A 21,453-nucleotide genomic window follows, 5' to 3' on the forward strand; every position below is an offset into this window, starting at 1 on the left:
ATAATGTTGTGATAGTGCTCTTCATGTCAGTGAGAATTCTCTGGCCATTCACACCGGTGGGATTTTCTGGTCCTGCTGGCAGCGCACCCCTGTCCACAGGTTTCCTCCAGGTGTGTGGTGATGTCAATGGGAATCCCAGTTGAGAGCAGCGGCACCAGAGAATCCTGCCGCTAGCAAACAACATGCCACCTCCTGCTGGCAGGAACAAGCAGCTAGGAGGCAGGGAATCTCACACATTTACTCAACAATGTTATCAGAATGTGTCTGGAGTCACTTTATACGTAGACAGAAGAAAGAAAGAGTTTGCATTTTAAACAGCCTTATAGGCATCCACTGTACAGTCAAAGTGTAGTCACTGTTTTGATGCAGGGAAAAGTAACAGCTAATTTGTGTACAGCAAGGTACTCGAAATAGCAATAAGATAATGACCAGGAAGTTATATTTGGGGGCTGGATATTGAAAATCAAGTAAAGCATTGAGATCAATGCCAATCACAACAAACAATGCCCTAAGCTCACTTGCACTCATGGAAGTGACCTGGTTAATGTTGGGCACGGTTACATGTGGATTTCACTGATTCTTTTTTATGGAACAATGTTCTTAATCATCACTGATGCCTATTCCAAGTGGCTTAATATTCATGAAATGAAAACAACATCATCCTCAACGATTGAAAAACTATGATAAATGTTCACATGGCTCCTTTCGAAGTTTTGGTCTCTTACAGCACTGCCTTTACAGGAGCTGAGTTTCAGCAATTTATGAAAAATAACAGAATAAAAGGGGGGATTTTCCCAGCTTGCTGCACTGCTAAAGCAGCGTAGTGGGCCAGGAGACTCAAGTGGAGGCCGTTTCACAGGCTTGCTGCTGGGCATCACAGCCACTGTCGGTTCCCAGCTGCTGGACTTCTGGTGCTGTCAGCTCCGTGCCAGAAACTGGACTGAAGTCCCTGGGCACACAAGAGTCTCCGCTCCCACTAGGAGTGTTCTGGGGAGCTGGCGTCCTGATTCCGCTGGAGTGAACGGAGGCCCCCAAGAGGTGGGGAAGAGGGGTGAGTGGGTGCCCTCGGCATTGCCAGCTTGGCAGTGCAGCCTGGCTTTTGGCACTGTCCAAGGGGCAAAATGGCAATGCTGATGGGGCACCACTGGGCAGTGCAAAGGGGTGGGGCCTATAGGGCAGGCACTCTGGGGGGAGATCGGTGGGTGCTGCTGCCACTCTGCACTCTGTGGTGATAGCAGGAGGGAGGCCAGTGATCAGGGTTGGATATCGGGGTGGGAGTCAGCCTGTTGGGGGAGGGGTGGGTGGGGTGGGGGGGTGTCAAGGCTGGCCTGGATGATTGGGAGGCTGGTAGTGCAGGGCTACTGTGCATGCACCAATCTCAGCACTGGCAGATCAATATATGCGCAGTGCTGCCAGCCTCTCTAATGTGAGTAGGCCCTGCTCACAGACTTTTCACGTGATTCACATTAGTGAACTCTACAGTGCACAGTGTGGGAGATTCATTTTGAAAATCCCACTTAAAAAAACCAGCGTGATTTACTCCAGTTTTCACGAAAATTCAACACTTAGAATTTTTTAGGGAGAATCCCAGTGTGTGTACCCATCTTGAATGGCTTATTAGAAACAGCTGCCCAGACTTTCATGTCAGCAATGAAAAGCAGCTGAGGGCACCATTATGATTGAAGTTTGTTAGATTCCTGCTCACTCACAGGACAGCACCACACGTTACTATGGGACTTTCCTCCACAGATGGGGAGGCACCTCCAGAGAAGATTGACCTGGTGTTTTCAAGAATATGGAGGTCTTTGTTGTTCTCTTTTTATATATGATCTTCTTCAAATAAATAATTCAATTACTTTCACCTGCCAAGTAATTGTAGAGCCTTGCAATTATTACAACTCTCTACAACCTCTGAAGTTTCTGGAGGTAATAAATTAAATGTAGTTCACAACTTTCTCTTCAAGAGTAGTAATCCGATGAACTTCGAATAATCACATGAGTCATGTTTCTGAGATGCCAAAAAGCTATTTGCTCGGAGATGGCATAGCGTGCTCTTTTGAAGTTTTTAAAGACTGCCTCAAGGATTGTATGAATCTTTCAGTTAACCCATTGCTTGATGGATGACAAAGTGTGGACTTTATATGCTGAGTACCATTTACTTTGAGATAATTCTCAAACTCTTGTCAAGTAAACGGTGAACCATTATCACTAACGATCTGTTCCAATTTACCAAATCATGCAAATATTTCATCAAGTTTATCAATGGTTTGTTCAGGTGCACAGAATTCATGATCACAATTTCTGCCTACTTCAAGTGTGCATCAATTATGAATGATGTAACCCTTAAATGGACCAGCAAAATCAACATGCAGTCATTGCCATGCATCTTGGGCTCCTCTCAAGGGTGTAAAAGAGACAACTGTGGTGTATTTCTTATTTGTGAACAGGTTTGACAACGTCCCACATTTCCTTCAATCTGAGAATCTGGACACGGCCCCCAAAAATAACTATATGCTAATTCCTTCATCTGGTCCACACAAGAATGTCCTTCATGTAGTTGTTCAAGAACTCTTCCATGCAGGAGTGATCACTTGGATTCCTCACAATAGATATCTACCTTGGACAGTCAATTCAAGCTTTTTTTGCTGTGTATGGTTTGAAATCAGGATGTGTGCAATGCCTTCCTATCATTCCTTTCAATACCATAGCCATCACCTTCCCCATCACAGGATCACTTCTGGTTTGTCTCTGATTTTGAAGTTGTCACAGACAAACTATCTGAGTGAAAAATAAAGAATATCAGCAAAAACTAGTTGGTGGCATCTACTCAATAGGTAAAAGATAAGTGTTACATTAGCATGGCACTTTGACAATGCTTTTTATCTCAAGAATATGCAGATAAGTTCAGCGGCCATTCTTGCAATCAGCTAGCAACTAATCAATTAATACACTTTTGTATTTATTGAGGAAGTTGCTGTAAATCTCTTGGCATCACCCAACAAGAGTATATTCAAAGAGACACTTGGCTCAATAAAGGGATTCAAGTGAAGCTCAAGATAAAGCCTAATAGTCAGCCACAAATTCCCAAAGCATGAGCAGTGCCATATTCAATTTTTCCCAAGGTCGAAGAAGAATTAGCATGATAACACTAGTGTGTTAGAGCCGGTTACAATGAGTGTGTGAGCTACCCACACTCCAGCCACAATCTTCCAGAGCAGGAAAATTACCACAGACCGCATGGTGAGGCAATGCCACTGTTTGTTCATTCAGCTGTACATTGACCACGATGTAACCATTTAACAGCACAATCTCTTCTGTGCATTTCCTTTAAAACATCAGCTGGCTTTAAAGGAAGGTGCTTCAGCTTTTCTGGTACATAGTCTCAGGAATTAAAAGTACAGCAGCGCCAATATCAATCTCCATCCTAATATGTTGTCCACTTAATTTCAGAGTCACCCAGAATCTGTAATTGACCGTGTATGCATAAGACATTCAGTTGGAGTTCTTCATATCTCTGGACATTCTCTAGTCATTCTTTTCTTCTATGTTGTAAATTATTTTTGTAGAATGCAACCTTTTCTTGAAGGTATCTTCTCAGAAGAAGCTAGTCTAGACCAACAAGCTTTTATAATGTGACTTATTTTGCCACACTTCTTTCTTTGACCATCCTTGCTCCATTTTGGCTCATCTGTGACATGCCTGTTGCTGTTTTGACTTCTTATGGATTGTTCCCAACTTGTGGATCTTCATTCCATTCATGATTTCATAATTTGGTACAAGAATGCCAGGAACAGCACCATGCATACCTAAAAATAAGGTGTCAACCTGTGAAGCTACCAAACAGGACTACTTGCAAGCCAAACAGCAAATGATAGACAGAGCTAAGCAATCCCACCATCAACAGATCAGATTGAAGCTCTGTAGTCCATCCATATCCAGTCGTGAATGGTGCTGAACAATTAAACAACTCACTGGAGGAGGAGGCGCCACAAATATTCCCATCCTCAATGATGGAGGAGTCCAGCATGCCAATGCAAAAGACAAGGCTGAAGTATTTGCAGCAATCTTCAGCCAGAAGTGCCGACTGGATGATCCTCCTGTGGTTCCCAGCATCTCAGATGCCAGCCTCCAGCCAATTTAATTCACTCCATGTAATATCAAGAAACGGTTGGAGGTACTGGATACTGTAAAGGCATTGGGCCCGGATAACATTCCAGCAATAGTACTGAAGACTTGTGCTCCAGAGCTTGCCGATCCCCTATCCAAGCTCTTCCAGTAAGTTACAACACTGGCATTTACCCACCATGTGGAAAATTGCCCAGGTATGTCTTGTACTCAAAAAGCAGGACAAATCCAACTCAGCCATTACAGCCTAAACAGTCTACTCTTGAACATCAGTAAGGTAATAGAAGGGGTCATCAACAGTGCTGTCAAGCAGCACCTGCTCAGTAACACCCAGTTTGAGTTTTGCCAGGGTCACTCAGCTCCTGACCTCATGACAGCCTTGGTTCAAACATGGACAAAAGTGCTGAATTCCTGAGGTGAGCGTGACAGCCCTTGATATCAAGGCTGCGTTCGACCAAGTGTGGCATCAAAGAGCTTTAGTAAAACTGGAATCAATGGGTATGGGGGCAAGCTGGAGTCATACCTGGTACATTGCAAGATGGTTGTGGGAGTTAGTTATCTCAGCTCCAGGACATCTCTGCAGGAGTCACTCAGGGTACTGTCGTAGACCCAACAGTCTTCAACTGTTTCAATGACCTTCCTCTGTCATAAGGTCAGAAGTGGGACGTTCCCCAATGATTATACAATATACAGCACCATTCGCAACTCAGAAACTGAAGCAGTCCATGTTCAAATGCAACAAGATCTGGACAATATCCAGGCTTGGGCTGACCACTGGCAAGTTACAATCGCACCACACAAATGCCTAGCAATGACAATCACCAATAAGAAACGCATATCTAATGTCCTTCGATATTCAATGGTATAACCATGACTAAATTCTCCACTGTCAACAACCTTGGGGTTACCACTGTGGCCAAGTGGGCCACCTAAAATGGTGATTTGTAAAGCACTCTGGGACAATTGGGCAGGAACTAAAACAGCAGGCCACAGCCTAAAAGACAGAGATAAACAGGCTGTAGCTCAGACAACTGAATACACAGGATATGGGAATCTCCAGGACAAAAGGAAGTTTCTGGTCAAACTGGGTTGTTTACCATAGGGGCACCGTAACCCCTTATTTGGTAGGGAGGTGTGCATCCAATGTGCCGCCAGCACCTACAGACATGGCCGTTGGGGACACCCAAAGATTGGTGTGTCAGCACCCAATTGGATTTTATCGATCAGGGTGATCAAGTCCTGATCGAATTGGCAATGGCCAAAAGGGGTGCAAAATCCAACGGGGTATAAAGGATGCTCCGTTACCAAGAATCTCGCTCGCTGTTGTTCTTGCTCTTGCTGACCCCACAAACGAGCTATAACAACTCTGACCACTGCCAGCAACAAAGAAAGCCACCACACCCGAGGAGGAAGGAAGACCACAGCCAGAGTATCAGACCAGACTATGCACAGGACTACTGAGGCCAGCACACAGATAAAGGTCAATATCTGCCAGGGTACTTGCCAGTCATGCAAAGTTACATCAAGGTTTCAACTATAGCAGCCACATCATCCAAGGTGGTTGTGTTTTGTGTTGTCACTGAGCTTTGTTGTGGGAAAGAAGGCGATAACTTGCTGATAAAAATCAAATGTGAGCTGCAGCTTACTTTTGTACAAATGAATAAACTTTAAACTTCCTCTAGACATTGGATTCAATTTGGAGTCAAGCATCTTTTTCTCCCAGGATAGCTTAGTTATCAGCCAGTAATTTTTGATGTACGTCAGTGGCAGGTTCAGTGGGATAAGTAGCCAAATTTTATCCCTTGATACTTTCTTCAATGAAAAGCTTAAGCTCCTTAAAAAGACAACAGACATTTCGGCAGTGGAGTCAAAGACGTGGCAAGATCTAGGAATCTTCTGTGAACAGATCACCAGTTTCTGCAATGCCTTAATTCTCAAACTCTCTCAGGAAAGAGCCATCAAGGTCTAGAAGCTCCTCTTCCAGATGGTCATTATTATTTTCAGCGCTTTCTATTTCTGTGCCTTCTAGCCCATCTGCAAAATGAAGTGAGAGATCTGCAATTTCCTCTAGTGGATCGTGTTTTTACAGTAAATAACTTCCTGTGTAATGAGTGAACTTCATGTGCTGCTGCTGGTTCAAAGTCTGTAGGTCCTCAAACCAACTTCAAATTCCTTTTGTACTACTCTGCTGTTCTCAACCGACACCTCATGTGACATCTGTGTCAGACCAAGTCTTAAACTTGCTAACCCATTGAGCTGAGAAATTGATTGATTCTGTCAAATGTAGAGGCTTTCATGCCCAACAGTTGTGGTGAACCGATCTTTCGCTCTGGGATCTGTGCTTTTCAACCCTTTTAGCATGGTTGGATTTGCAACTCCATGAACCAATCCAATCTGTTCAATAAGACAGAGACCTGCCCCAGTGTCTGGTTTAAATTCCACTTTGTATCCTTGGACTTTCAACTCTACAGACCAGAACTGTTTACTGGCTTCTTTGATCACACCCAGGAAATCATCAGTTGGAAAAGAGTAACTTTTATTTCATGGATCTCAAATGGTTGAAAACATGAGGGCAATTCACCCATTTCGCTGCACTGATTTTTTAGCACACAGGCCAGGAGAATCACACATGGGGGGTGGGAGGAGTGATTCACGGGATTCCCATGAGTGTTCGCACCCTGCTACCGTCTTTCAGCGCCGGATTTCTGGTGCAGTTTGCACTGTGCTGGAAATTGGCTGGGAGACAGGGATAGTATTTAAATATCATTTGAATGCTATTAGTGGGCACGGAACTGAATTCTCCGGGCTAGAGATCGAGGTGCTCTGGGAAGGGGTATGGGGGAGGTTGTGGCTGGCCCTAGAATGGTCGTGGGGGCCCCAATCAGGGCTGTGGGGGTGTCAGGAGGGGCACCCCTGCAAGGCTGGCCAGCAATCAAGTTGGCCAGCAAACAGGAGGCTGACAATTTGGGGCCACTGCGCAAGCCCAGAGGCTCCTAGTTTCAGTCTCCCAGGTGGGAATATGCTCTGCTCCTGAAATCTAATGATATTCATGCTGGTGGCCTTGCAGTGCACAGAGTGTGGGTAATTCTAGTGTGAACTCCCTGAGAAATGACCAGCGTGAATTACTCCAGTTTTTCCACGAAATCAACACTTGGAATTTTTTGGGAGAATTCCACCCATGTTCTTGCTTGCTTCCCTGGAATTGTGTTTTGGATTTACAAATCTGGGTTTCAGGGTTCCAGTCTTGTCTCAGGGAAAGCATTCAGCTCCCCTTGCTGGGCAGACTTTGCAGCACTGTTGTCCATTTGGAGCATTTGAACTTGGGTAGAACAGTTCTCCCCATCCTTATGTTGGTTTTGGTGGGCATTCTCACAGGCTTTTCAGTGGCTGGGGCTCCTGACCTTACGCAGTGGATGGACCCTTCATGAACCTCAATGTCTTTACACCCCAATTCTGCTGTCACAACGCTGGCTGCCTTGCAATCTATTAGCCTCCTCTAAAGTCAAATTGTCCTTGGATTGCAAAAGATCTGACAGCATATTGCTGAGCCCACCGATTACAATGCAGTTGCAAATGAACTTGTGCTTTAAGGCTCCTTAACCTCCACAGAAAAGACAAGCGCTAAGGTAATGCACAGAATGATTATTAACCTTTGAGTGCAATGCAGCATGATTTCATAAAGTCATAGAATCCCTACAGTGCAGGAGGAAGACATTTGGCCCATTGAGCCTGCACCAACAACAATCGTACTCAGGCCCTATCCCTGCAACCCCACATATTTACCCTGCTGGTTCCCTTGACACTAAGAGGCAATTTAACATGGTCAATAAATCTAACCTGCACATTTAGAAATTTGGTCTGGAGTGCTTCAAAGTGGAGTTTTTATACCTATATCATGATCAGATGGATGCTGTGATAGTCAGCAACAAAGTGAAGTTAAGGTGTGGAACTATTAGTGAATAGGAATTTTTATTCACTTAAGGGATGCGGGCATTGCTGGCGAGGCCAGCATTTATTTTCCATCCCTAATTGCCCTTGGGAAGGTGGTGGTGAACTATCATCTGGAACAGCTGCAGTTCATGTGGTTTAGGTACACCCACAGCGCTGTTATGGAGGGAGTTTCAGGATGTTGACCCAATGACGATCGAGATGGTGAGTGGTTTGGAGGGGAACTTCCAGCAAGTGGTATTCTCGTCCATGTGCTGCTCCTATTCTTCTAGTAGTAGTGTTGTATGTTTGAAAGATGATGTTTAAAGAGCCTTAGTGAGTTCTTGCAGTGCATTTGTAGATGTTATACACTGCTATCACTGGTGGTGGAGGGAGTTAATATTTACTGATGGGGTAGCAACAAATGGGTTGCTTTGTCTTGGATGGTGTTAAGCTTCTTGAGTGCTGTTGAAAGTGCACTCATCCAGACAGTTGGAGGATAGGGGCAGCATGGTGGCACAGTGGTTAGCACTGCTGTCTCGCAGTGCCAGGGACCTGGGTTCGATTCCTGGCTTGGGTCACAGTCTGTGCAGTTTGCTTGTTCTCCCCATGTCTACGTGGGTTTCCTCCGAGTGGTCAGGTTTCCTCCCATAGTCTAAAGAACGTGCTGGTTAGGTGCATTGGCCATGTCAACACTCCCTCAGTGTACCCGAACAGATGCCAGAGTGTTGCTACTAGGGGATTTTCACAGTAACCTCACTGCAGTGTTAATGTAAGCCTATTTGTGACTAATAAATTAACTTTTAACTTTAGAATATTCCAGCACACTTGTGCTTTGTAGTTGATGGAAAGGCTTTGGGGAGCCAGGATGAAATCACCATGGGACTCCTGGCTTCTGACCTACTCTTGTAACCACAGTATCTTTGGCTGGTCCGAATGAGTTTCTGGTGAATACTAACCCCCAGGATGTAGATAATGAGGGATTATAATGCCATTGAATGTCAAGGGGTTGAATTCTCTCTTGCTCAAGATGGTCATTGCCTGGCACTTGTGCAGTAACAATATTAATTGCCACTTGTCCGCTCAGTTGCGGTTGCAGTTACAGGTAGTGCACTTGAAATACTTTACAGAGAGCCTGGTGAGAAAGAGGCTTACTAGGTTGCCTCCTCCCTTCCTTGTCCTCCTCTTCCTCATGCTCACCAAGAGAGCTGATGGCAAACGATGCCAACAGCAGACCACCACAAATCTGGACAGCCACTCTGCTGAGTGATGCAGGATCCTCCACATGGTCGAGCCAGTGGACAGCCGTTGCAATGCAGCATGATTTCATAGAATCATAGAGCCATCATTCTGCTCTGCCACATTTTGTATGGCAGAATGTTTTTCATTGTATGCATGTTACGCATGTGTTCCATGGATTGCACATCAGAGTCACCGGCTCTGGCATCACCCTGTCACCATCCTTTGGTTTGTGGTGTTGACTCAAATACAGCTGGCACAGGTGGCTGCCACAGAATGAAGTCATCACACTATAGCCAGGATACTGGACATTGACCTGCATCATTCGCCATCTATGATCACAAACCGACTGGGCAATGATGGAGTCAAATCTTTGTTGATTCCAGTATAGGGTGGAATTGTTATGCCCACAATGCAATGTGCATGCAGTCATAGAATCATACAGTGCTGATGAGGCCCTTAGGCCCATTGGATTTGCACTGACACACGAGAAACAGCTGACCTCCCACCTAATTCCATTTACCTTGAATGTTATGATGTGCCAAGTGTTCATCCAGATACTTTTAAAAGGATGTGAAGTAACTTGCCTCTACCACTCTCCCAGGCAGCGCATTCCAGACTGTCACCACCCTCTGGGTAAAAAGACTTCTCCTCACATCCCCCTAAACCTCCTGTCCCTCACCGTGAACCTATGTCCCCTCGTAACTGACCCTTCAACTAAGGTGAACAGCTGCTCCTTATCTACTCTGTCCATGTACCTCAATCTTCTACACCTCAATCAAGTCACCTCTCAGTCTTTTCTGCTCCAATGAAAACAACACAAGCCTACTCAATCTCTCAAGTTAAATGTTCGATCCCAGGCAGCATCCTGCTGAATCTCCTCTGCACCCCGTCCAGTGCAATCTTATCCTTCCGGAACTGCACACAGTACTCTAGCTGTGGCCTCACCAAAGTTCGACACAGCTCCAAAATGATTTCCCTGCTTTTGTAATCTATTTCCCTATTGATAAAAGCAAATGTCTCATATGCCTTTTTCACCACCTTACTAACATGCCTTTCTGTCTTCAGAGATCGATGGACAAACACACCAAGGTCCCTTTGTTTCACTAACCCTCTTAATGTCATGCCATTTATTGACTACTTCATTGTTAAATTACTCCTTATAAATTGTATCACCTCAAGGTTAAATTCCATCTGCTACTTAGCTGTCATTTTGACTATCCTGTCTTTATCTTCTTGTAACCCAAGGCACTTAACCTCACTGCTAACTACCCAGCCAATCTTTGCCATCTGAAAACTTACTAACCCTATACCACATAGTTATCAATGTCATTTACATAAATGACAAATAGTAGAGGAACATTCACAGATTCTTGTGGTATACCATCAGCCACTGATGAAGGGGCAGCGCTCTGAAAGCTTGTGGCTTGTGCTACCAAATAAACTGTTGGACTTTAACCTGGTGTTGTGAGACTTCTTACTGTGTTTACCCCAGACCAACATCAGCATCTCCACAATCATTCCAGTCACTAAAGCAGCCTTCTGCATTAATCTTCTGTCTCCTACAACTAAACCAATTTTGAATCCACTTTATCAACTAACCCTGTATCCCATGTGCATCTGCCCTTTTTATAAGTCTCCCATATGGGACCTTGTCAAAGGCTTTGCTAATACCCATATAGACTACATCAAGTGCATTACCCTCATCTACACACCCGGTTACTTCCTCAAAAAAATCAACGAAATTTATTCGGCATGACCTCCCTCTGACAAAGCCATGCTGATGATCCTGAATCAAGGCTTGCCCCTCCAAATAGAGATAGATGCTCTTCTTCAAAAATTTCTCATAGTTTCCCTACCACTGATGTGAGACTCACCGTTCTGTAGCTCCTAGGCTTATCTCTGGCTTAAAGTTTTTATTTATTTATTAGTGTCAATGTTACATTAACATTGCAATAAAGTTACTTTAAAAAAGACTCCTTTGTCTCCACATTCCAGCACCTGTTTCAGTACACTGAGGGACAATTTAGCATGGCCAATGCACTGAACCAGTATGTCTTTCAGACTGTGGGAGGAAACCAGAACACCTGGGGGAAATCCATACAGATGCAGGTATAACATGCAGACTCCACACAGACAGTGATCCAAGTCAGGAATCGAACCTGGGTCTCTGGTGCTGTGAGGCAGCAGTGCTAACCACTGTGCTGCTGTTCCCCACACCCCACCCCTCCAACAACCCTTTTTAAATAGCAGAACCACATTAGCTGTTCTCCAGCCCTCTGGCAATATCTCTGCCTTGAAAGAATCCAATTGATCTGAAAGTTGATATCACAGACATCTCCACAGCTACAGATCATGCAATGTGTGCCTTACTCTAAAGTTTCAGTGGTGGCTGCAGTAAGTTGCAGATATATGTGAGTATACCTTTACTGAAGTCTCATGTTAGCTTGCAGCGAGACTGACATTGCAAGCTTCCTGGAGCTAGACTTCTAACAGGCTGCATTCACACTTGTCACCCTACTAATGATGACTGTCCTGCCATCGTTACTATTGCCCAATCAAGTTTACAACCTTGGAGATTCCACTGCCAGGTGTTGTTGCTGCTAAAACTATGTAGGGAGGTGTGAGGAATGGAAAATCTCACCCCTGGAATTGAAGTTGAACCCACAACTGTTTGAGTCCAGGGTGTTGGTGATTGAGCAGTGGCTGACACAAAGGAGAGAATCTTCCCTATCCTCAGGTTTCCAATTCTTCGTTGTTTTAACTTGCTGTATTGAGTTTCCCCTCCAACCATCAGTTTAGAGTTTTTGGTTGCAGCTGTATCTCCCTTCTGTTAGAGCAATGGAATTCTTTGTGTTGTAATAATGGAATCCTGTTCTCTCCACATTGCCAGACAATGTGGTGGCACTGGCACCATGGCACAGTGGATAGCACTGCTCCCTTACAGTGCCGAGGACCCAGGTTCAATTCCAGCCTTGGGTGACTGTCTGTGTGGAGCTTACACATTCTCCCCGTGTCTGCATGGGTTTCCTCCAGGTGCTCTAGTTTCCTTCCACAGTGCAAAGGTGCGTGGGTTAAGTTGATCGGCTATGCTAAATTGACCCTAGTGTTGGGGGATTAGCAGGGTAAATGTGTGGGGTTACAGGAATAGGACATGGGTAGGATTGTGATCTGTACAGACTCAATGGGCCGAATGGTTCCTTCTATACTGTCGAGATTCCATGATCTGCTCATTCCTGCTTTCTCTTTCAGCTCTTTCCTTTAGGTTTAATACATGTTCTGTATCCTCAGTTGTCTTTCTTTTCTCCGAGTGCACTGTTTTGCTGGTATCTATGAAATTGGAAATGGCATCAGATATGATCCTTGGCAGTTCTGAAGAAGAATCATATTTGCCTTGAAAATGTGAACTGTTTCTCTCTGTGCTGATGCAGCCAGATCTGCTGAGTATTTCCAGCAATTTCTGTTTTTATTTCAGATTTCCAACAGCTGCAGTATTTTGTTTAAGATCTATAGACGCCTGGACGTGGCAGGTTACTGGTGAATTGCAGAAAATAATAATACATATTGTTCTCCGAAAGTAGCAAGGACAAAGAATGGTTTGTTAGAATTTGGCAGTTGTCAAACCCGATCAAGACCAATGGACAACTGAACTCTGGTGTGAATTCACAGAAATATTTGTCTTGCATGCAGTACATTGACAACACCACCACCATGAGGGTTTCAACCTGGCAGAGCAAATGACACCTCAACCCTCTGAGCACGGAGTCAGAACTTTGCTCAGAATCCACAGAGGTTGCACCTGTCTAATCTTGGACACCCTGCAGCACACCAAATCAGCCACCGATTGACAGGTTTAGTAATGAACCGGAACTGAGCGAACATATGCGGCAAAAACACCTCCTCTGTTTTATCTGTTCAACCTGTTTGTTGGTGCAACATTTGTGGACTCCAAGAAAATGAAAGAAGGTCCACTGAAACGATGACCTACGCAGGTCATTGTCATAGAAATCAGAAGATCAAAGGAACAAACCTACTCTGATAAATTTGCAACTCTGAACTGTCTGTGGGCCTGCAGTAGATGGCAGACCTCTGCAACATTCATTTAAGCAGAGAGGATTTTGGCAGCAGTCCAATCCTTGCTGGTGACATCTCTACGCTGACCCTGTTGACTGCTCCAAATTCCAGGTTATATAGAGATTATGGAAAGTTCAGTAAACTCTGATCTATCTTTATTAAGCATCAGTGCTATTAAATGGTTAATTCACATCACAATTATTCCAACGTTATCAGTTATAGTTCAATCATAGATTGCTGAATAATGAAAGCAATTTTTATATACAGTGACACTTATTATTTTCTCAGGCCAACCTAAGGCAGTATATAATGCAGCAAAAATATATTTTGCCAGTATAATTTATTTTAATTCCTCAATGCTGGTAACAGTAGACACAAGGTTAACTGCAGTTTGTACAATCCTGTTGAAGTAAAGTTTATTTATTTGTGTCACAAATAGTCTACTTTAACACTGCAATGAAGTTACTGTGAAAATCCTCTAGTCGCCACACTCCGGCACCTGTTCGGGTACACTGAGGGAGAATTTTTTTTTAAACTTTATTCCAATCCAATCAAGTCAAATTAAACCCAATTCAGAGTCCCAACAAGTTGGGACATTCCCGATCCAAGCTGACAAGACAGGGCTCTCACCTCCTGTCTTGGGCTTGATCTACATGATCCAAGCTGATTGGAGTAGGTGTAGCTCCTCCTCCAGGGCTTGATCTTATTTGCATCTTAGCCAAAAGGCCGAGATGCTGCTTTAAAAAATTGCTTCAAATGAAGCTGAAATGTAACCTAATGACTTCAACCAAGTGCAGCATGTTGATACTACACTTGATCTTAGCCAAACACTGAGGGAGAATTTAGCATGGTCAACGTATCTAAACTACACATCTTTCAAACTGTGGGAGGAAACCAAAGCACCCAGAGGAAACCAGGCACACTCCACACAGACAGTGACTCAAGCTGGGAATCAAACCCGGGTCTCTGGTGCCATGAGGTGGCAGTGCTAACCGCCGTGCTAGGTGCAAGAAGTACACATTTCCATTTAGATTAGGCAAAAGTTAGTGAATATGTGGCTGATTCCAATAACCATGATGCTAATGTTCTAATTACTAATTCAATCTTTTTGTTTTGAAGTCCTGAACCATGGAAGGTTCCAGGTATATTTCTCACGCACTGCATGTGCTTGAACACTGGCAATTAAAGGAAATTGATTGACAATGTCTTCTGTCCTGATGTGTCTTTATGGGATTTTGCAAAAAGATTGGTAAAACCACCTCAAATAATCAGTGTCAAACATTCGGGTGATCTTATCAACTTGTCTGGCTAGTCAATAGGTGGGATGAGCTGGTAAGATCGTGACAGGCGAAATACCGGATTCATGCCCTGTTTCCTGCCTCTCGCAATCTCACGGACCCTAGATTGTCAACGTGACCAACCTCGCACCCAAAAATGGCACTAGGCTGATTTAAATATTTGAATCTTCATTTAAATATTATTAGTGAATCCTGGATGTGGGCTCACTTGCCTTAACGGACTCGCCAGTGGAGGTCCCCACTGGTGAGCATCACCTCTGATCCCCACCAAAGCAGACCTGACACGGTGGCCTTGTCAGTGGGACCGGGGGCCACTGAAGACCCCTGGCTGGTCCTTGGGCAGTTCCAGCCTGGGACCCTGGCACTGCCCACTGAGCACCCTGGCACTGTCCACCAAGCAGTCCCAAGGGGCAGGGACATGATGGGGTAGGGCCTAAGAGGAACCAGGATGGTGATCGACAGGGCTGGGGGTTTGGGGGTTGGCAATTGGCTGGGGATTGTGGAGGTTGGGGTGCTTGATCGGCCGGTGTGGATATTGCTGTGGTGGAGGGGGGTAACATCCAGGGGAATGGGGGGAACTGACAGATCTCTTTTCTCTTTTGCACAGAGCATGAGATCTGTGCATGTGCGATAGCGCACTTGTGTGAGCAGTCAGCTTTCTGGTGAGAATAGACTCCATCCACTCCCTCTAATGGCATGAATCACACTTTGCCTTTTTCTGCACCAAGTGCCTTAAGATCGCTTGAAATAATTGGTGCGATTCCTTCCAGTTTTCATGCTTGTTTGGCACTCGAGAATTTTTTTTTGAATCGCCTCCATTCTGTATTAAGTCTTCTGGTTTAATCATTTCATAAGTACTTGAAGGGGAAAATTTTAAGATTGTCACGAGCGCAGGCAATCTGTTTATTTGAATTGGTGTTTTAAAGAGTCGGCACATATACAATGGGCTGAATGGCCTCCTTCAGTATTTGATGACTCTGAACGAAACAAGGGGAAATTAAATCCAATTTGTATATTTAATATCTGAAGCCAAGTCAGCCAGAAGAAAAGAACTCTCAACTGGATTTGAAGCTTGCTTGAACCATCTGCTGTGTTAAGACACTTGATTTGGTTTCCATGATTGATTACCTTTTTTTGCATGGGTAATATCCAAGAGATGCTGCCCTCTGTCTCCTAACTTGTCTCTTTGTCCTTCATCCATGCCTTTGTTACCTCTAGACTTGACTATTCCTATGCACTCCTGGCTGGTTCCCACATTCCACCCTCTGCAAGACTGAGGTAATCCAAAACTCCGCTGCCCATGTCTTAACTTGCAACAGTTCCTGTTCCCTTATTGTCCCATGCTTGCCAACCTATCATTGGCTTCAGTTCAACTGATGTCTTAACTTGAAAGTTATCATCCTTATTTTCAAATCCCTTCATGACCTTGTCCCTCCCTATCTCTGTAATCGCCTTCAACCCCACAAACCTCTGAGATATTGACAATAAATAAAATGTAAAAAATTTATAACTGACACAAGTAGGCTTACATTAACACTGCAATGAAGATATCTGCTCCTCTAATTCTCGCTGCTTATGCATTCCCATTCATTATTGCTCCATTGTTGATGACCATGCCTTCAGTTTCCCAAGCCCTAAAGGTCTGGAGCTCCTGACATATGCCTCTATACATCACTTGCACCCTTTAATCATGCCTTAAAACCAATTTGTGCATTTAAAATAGAAGGCATGTGGGCCAGAAGGAAAGAACTCTCTTGAACTAAACTTTTTGGTCATCTGACCTAATATCATCTTATGTGCCTTGATGTCAAGTTTTGTTTTATTTAATGCTCCTGTGTAGTTAAAAAAGAAGCACTATATAGTTGCTGTTATGTTTGTCTGTGAGTCTAGCTCCTTTAAGTCAGCCTGGTCTCTTGCTACGATTGCCCCTCTGACGTTTTATTATCTGAGTGTCCACTTCCAGAATGAAATGAAATGCAGGGTATAGACTAACGCGTCTTTATCTTAGATGATGGAAGAGGAAGGATGAATCTCACCCTGCACTGTCAAAATCTTTTTCTCCAATGTTTTAACAACTAATAAAGCATTGCAAGAAAATTGAAAAAAAAACATAACTTTTGATATTTCTCTCCACAGGACCCTCTCCCCATTCTCTGCCTCATCTTTGCAGTTCCCCTGAAGGCACTGACTACTTGTCTGGGTATAAATTAATAGGTAGCACAGACTCTTTACATAGCACAATCCCATTCCTCATTTACACAGAGGCAAGGTGCAAATCTTAGTATTTCTTTTAAATTATTAATTGGGTTCTTCAATACTGGAGCAGATTAATGGACACAATCAGGGGCAGCATGCTGGCACAGTGGTTAGCACTGCTGCCTCACAGCACCAGGGTTTGATTCCTGGCTTAGGTGACTGTTAGAAGTCTGCCCCTTCTCCCTATGACTGTGTGAGTCTCCTTTGGGTACTCCAGTTTCCTCCCACAGTCCAAAAGAGAAAATACTGGAAAATCCTCAGCAGGTCTGGCACCATCTGCAAGGAGGGAAAGGACCTGACGTTTCTATCCCAGATGACCTTTTGTCAAAGCCCTGTGCTGGTCCGCAGCATCACCCATGCTAAATTCTTCCTTGGAGTACCCGAACAGGCGTCGGACTACAGCTACTAGAGGATTTTCACACTACCTTCATTGCAATGTGAATGTAAGCCGACTTGTGCCACTAATAATAATTAAACTTAAAAGGATCAAGGGACATGGAGGGAGGGGGGATTCAGGGTACTGAATTTGATGATCAGTCATGAGTGGCGGAGCAGGCTTTAATTGCCTATTTCTGCTTCTATTTTATATAACGCGCAAGAAATAATACTTTACATTGTATTCCAGTACATCAAATGGAATGAGATGAATGTTCAATTCTTGCAGACTCCAGGGCAGCCTCGAAAGGGGAGTTGCTAACTGCTGTGTGAGACTTTTTCATTCCCGGGGGATACAACTGGACAAAGTGAAGCCTTTACCCCAAGCTTCGCCACCAGGGGGCGCGCCCAGAACCTCTGATTGGCTATAACCTGCCGCGCTGTGCATTCTGACTGGATAGTGACGCAAACACATCATCACCGTTTGGCCAATGAACGCCCAACGATCCAGAACGCAAGGACAGCTGTGGCCGCTTTCTATTGGTCAGCCCGGCAGTACCATCCGATGATTGGTTAACGAGATCTGGCACTGCCAATCGGAGAGAGGCCATCTCTGATTGGTGAAGATCTCCAGGCCGGTGTATCAGCTCTCCCCTGATTGGCTGGCCTCAGTCTCCGGCTCCGAGTGCCGCTGCCAATTGGAGGGTCGGCGCGCGTGCGCGCCGATCGCCATGTTGCGTTGCTGAGGGGAACTGAGTGAGGCCCGAGGGGAGGCGGAAACTGTGAGTAACTCAGCAACAGAGCTGGTGTGGGTAGTGCCCCGAGAGGGAGGAGGAGAGGGAAGGGGGAGGAGAGGGAAGGGGGGGAGAAGGGGGGGAGGAGGGGGGGGGGAGAGGAGGGTGGGAGGGGAAGGGGGAGGAGAAGGGGGGGGAGGAGAAGGGGGGGGGGGAGGGAGGAGGAGAAGGGGGGGGGAGGAGGGTGGGAGGGGAAGGGGGAGAGGGTGGGAGGGGAAGGGGGAGGAGAAGGAGGGGGGGAGGAGAAGGAGGGTGGGAGGGAAGGGGGAGGGGGAAGGAGGGGAGGAGAAGGAGGGGGGAGGGGAAGGAGGGGGGGAGGGGAAGGGGGAGAAGGAGGGGGGGGAGGGAAGGGGAAGGGGGAGAAGGAGGGGGGGAGGGGGAGAAGGAGGGGGGGAAGGGGGAGAAGGAGGGGGGGAGGGGGAGAAGGAGGGGGGGAGGGGAAGGGGAGAAGGAGGGGGGGAGGGGGAGAAGAGGGGGGAGGGGGAGAAGGAGGGGGGGAGGGGGAGAAGGAGGGGGGAGGGGAAGGGGGAGAAGGAGGGGAAGGGGGAGAAGGAGGGGGGGAGGGGGGGAGGAGAAGGGGGGGAGGGGGAGGGGGGAGGGGGGGAGGGGGGGAGGAGAAGGGGGGAGGGGAGGGGGGAGGAGGAGGGGGGGGAGGAGAAGGGGGGGGAGGGGGTGGCGTGGGGGGGAGGAGAAGGGGGGGGAGGAGAAGGGGGGGTGGGGGGGAGGAGGAGGGGGGAGGAGGAGGGGGGGGAGGAGAAGGGGGGGGGGGGGGTGGCGGTGGGGGGGAGGGAGAAGGGGGGGGGAGGAGAAGGGGGGGTGGGGGGGAGGAGAAGGGGGGGGAGGAGAAGGGGGGGTGGGGGGGAGGAGAAGGGGGGGGAGGGGGGGGAGGAGGGGGTGGCGGTGGGGGGGAGGAGAAGGGGGGGGAGGGGGGGGAGGAGGGGGTGGCGGTGGGGGGGAGGAGGGGGGGGGGGGGTGGGTGGGGGTGGGGAGGGGGGCGGGGGTGGGTGGGGGGAGGAGGGGAGGGGGGGGTGGGTGGGGGGGAGGAGGGGGGGTGGGTGGGGGTTGGGGGGAGGAGGGGGCGGGGGTGGGTGGGGGGGAGGAGGGGGGGGGGCGGTGGGTGGGGGTGGGGGGAGGAGGTGGGGTGGAGGTTGTCAGGGGTAGGAGGGGGCAAGGGGAGGTGGAGGGGTGGGGTGGTGGTAGGTGGTGAGGGTGGGGGTAGGGAAGAAGGTGGCAAAGAGGAGAGGGGGTTGGTGGTAGGAGGTGAGGGAAGAAGGAGGGGGAGGGGAGGGAGAGCGAGGAAGAAGTGAGTTGGTGGGGGGCGAGAACGGACAATATGCAATGCCTTGAGGTCTGTGAACATTACTGCAATATGCAGGATCTGGGACAATTACTGTATGTTACACTGAGCCTCTCAATGTTCTATTTTCTTTGGTGGGATGTGGGATGATTGACAAAGCAAGAATCTATTGACCATCTTGGTTTCTCCTGAGAAAGTGGTGGTGGGTTGCTTGGAACAGTTGTATATCCTGTGCTGAGTTGATTCCGCACTGCTGCTCAAAGTTTCAGGATTTTTGACCCAATTTTGATCATGAAGAAATAATAATTTTGTCAGAGCTCGGATGGTGTGTGATGGAATTCTTGTGCATCGTGCTTCTAGGTGGTGGAGATCTTAGGTCAGTGAGGGATGCTGCCAAAGCAGCATGGCAATTTCCTGTAGATAATATATCAATGGAACATTAGTGAATTTTTCGACCCAGGGTGAAATCTGATTTGTACTAGATGGTGCAAATCCACTCACATCTGCTTCTGTCTGTGCTGAGTTTGGGTACAGCCCAAATGAAAAATTCAGGCCTCTAGCGAATGAGGCTTTGGGAATGGTGAAGCTAGCCACTTGAAGCAGAATATGAACCTCTGTTCTCGTGGCATATGGTGCCATCTAGGCATTGGACTCCTGATTTATGGCCAGGATTTAACATACAAAGTTCAATGACATGCCTAAAACAAAATAGTGCGAGAAGACATTGGGCATGCATCCTGAAATCATCGTACCGCTGCACAATATTTCACTTGTGTGTGTGCAAGTTGAGGCCCACCCACAAAAAATCAAAAAGCCAATTGGAAAATCCAGTTGAGTATCTGGTCAGTGGTGACCTTCAGCTTTTGATGATCAGGCCTTGAAGTTTGTATAGCCATTGAAAGTAAAGAAGCAACAATTAAGCTGTCTCTTATTGGAGATAGGCATTGCCTGGCACTTGTATGACACAAATGTTAATTGCCTGTGTTTCTATATGCTGCAAGGTGAGGATGACTTCATAGATCTGAGCACTGTCGCTGTGCAATCATCAATGAATAGTTTGCTTCTGATAACAAAGGGAAGGTCAATGTTGAAGTTCAAAAGATGGTTGGGCTCTGAAGGCTGCCCTATTAATATCTGTGTGCAACTAAGTTATGTAAGAAGTTGGGAATGTTTATACACAGTTACTAGGATTTGAGAGTATTGGTTATGTTGAAGATTAATGCATGATGGGCAAGGCCTGTGGCTATGTGCATTATATATTAATGCTTTAATATTTGTAACGTAATGTAATTTATATTCTATAATCAATATGTAGCCCAATGATTAAAAGAATATGTAAAATCTGAGAGTTAACAAGCATTAAAGAAAACTTGCATTCCAAGTTATTAAAAACCACCTGTAATAGAAGTATTTTTCTGTATTCAGATTATATAATTAATTGTTTATTAGTTTTGTTTTACTGGATGTGAAATGTGCTGCTGGTGCTGAACAGCATTTGTTGAGTGAATACTACTGGACAAGGCAGATTCCAGTGCGTAGCCTGGCTCAAAATATCAGAACTTTTATTTTTAAATTGTGAAGGGCAATTACTGAATACATTCACAGAAGTTTGTTAGTATACTTTAACAAATTTTTATTAAATAAAATGAACTATATTACGCTAGACAGAAAGGTTGGAAAGATTTCAATACAAACAGAAGTAAATGAGTCAAATCTCACACTCTTTTCATCCGCAACCATACCTTTACAGATGCATGCAACTTTGTCAAGGTAACACAATATGATATTCATCTTATACTCTGCAGCATATGGTGTATGTGCACTAATAAGTGAACTGTGATCAGACCACACACCCCCTAAAATTCATGATAGATGCAAAGCCGATTCCATTGATTTCTCAACAACCTCCAAGCTACCTGGAGGTCGCACTGAAATTGTCTTTCTCACAAAGCTTCCAATTTCCACACTCAAAGAACTTGGCTTGGAATACTGTCTCAAACACCACTGCCACTCTGACGTCTTCAACAAGAATCCATCTCCAGAGTTTCCGTTTTGCCCCCCCCCAAAG

General features: G+C 45.9%; 1 protein-coding gene across 1 annotated transcript in view; it reads right to left on the minus strand.

The window, feature by feature from the left end:
* Positions 1-17,657, minus strand: part of LOC145340276 (4-hydroxyphenylpyruvate dioxygenase-like) — a 50,198-nt gene extending 32,541 nt beyond the window's left edge. Inside the window, exon 1 of the mRNA XM_080184722.1 lies at positions 17,533-17,657. The gene's annotated coding sequence lies outside the window, so the exon portion shown is untranslated. The remainder of the gene's footprint in view (positions 1-17,532) is intronic.
* Positions 17,658-21,453: the final 3,796 nt, after the last annotated feature.

This window comes from Carcharhinus amblyrhynchos, unplaced genomic scaffold, assembly GCF_965287045.1.
Source record: "Carcharhinus amblyrhynchos unplaced genomic scaffold, sCarAmb.v2.hapA scaffold_895, whole genome shotgun sequence".
NCBI lineage: Eukaryota > Metazoa > Chordata > Chondrichthyes > Carcharhiniformes > Carcharhinidae > Carcharhinus > Carcharhinus amblyrhynchos.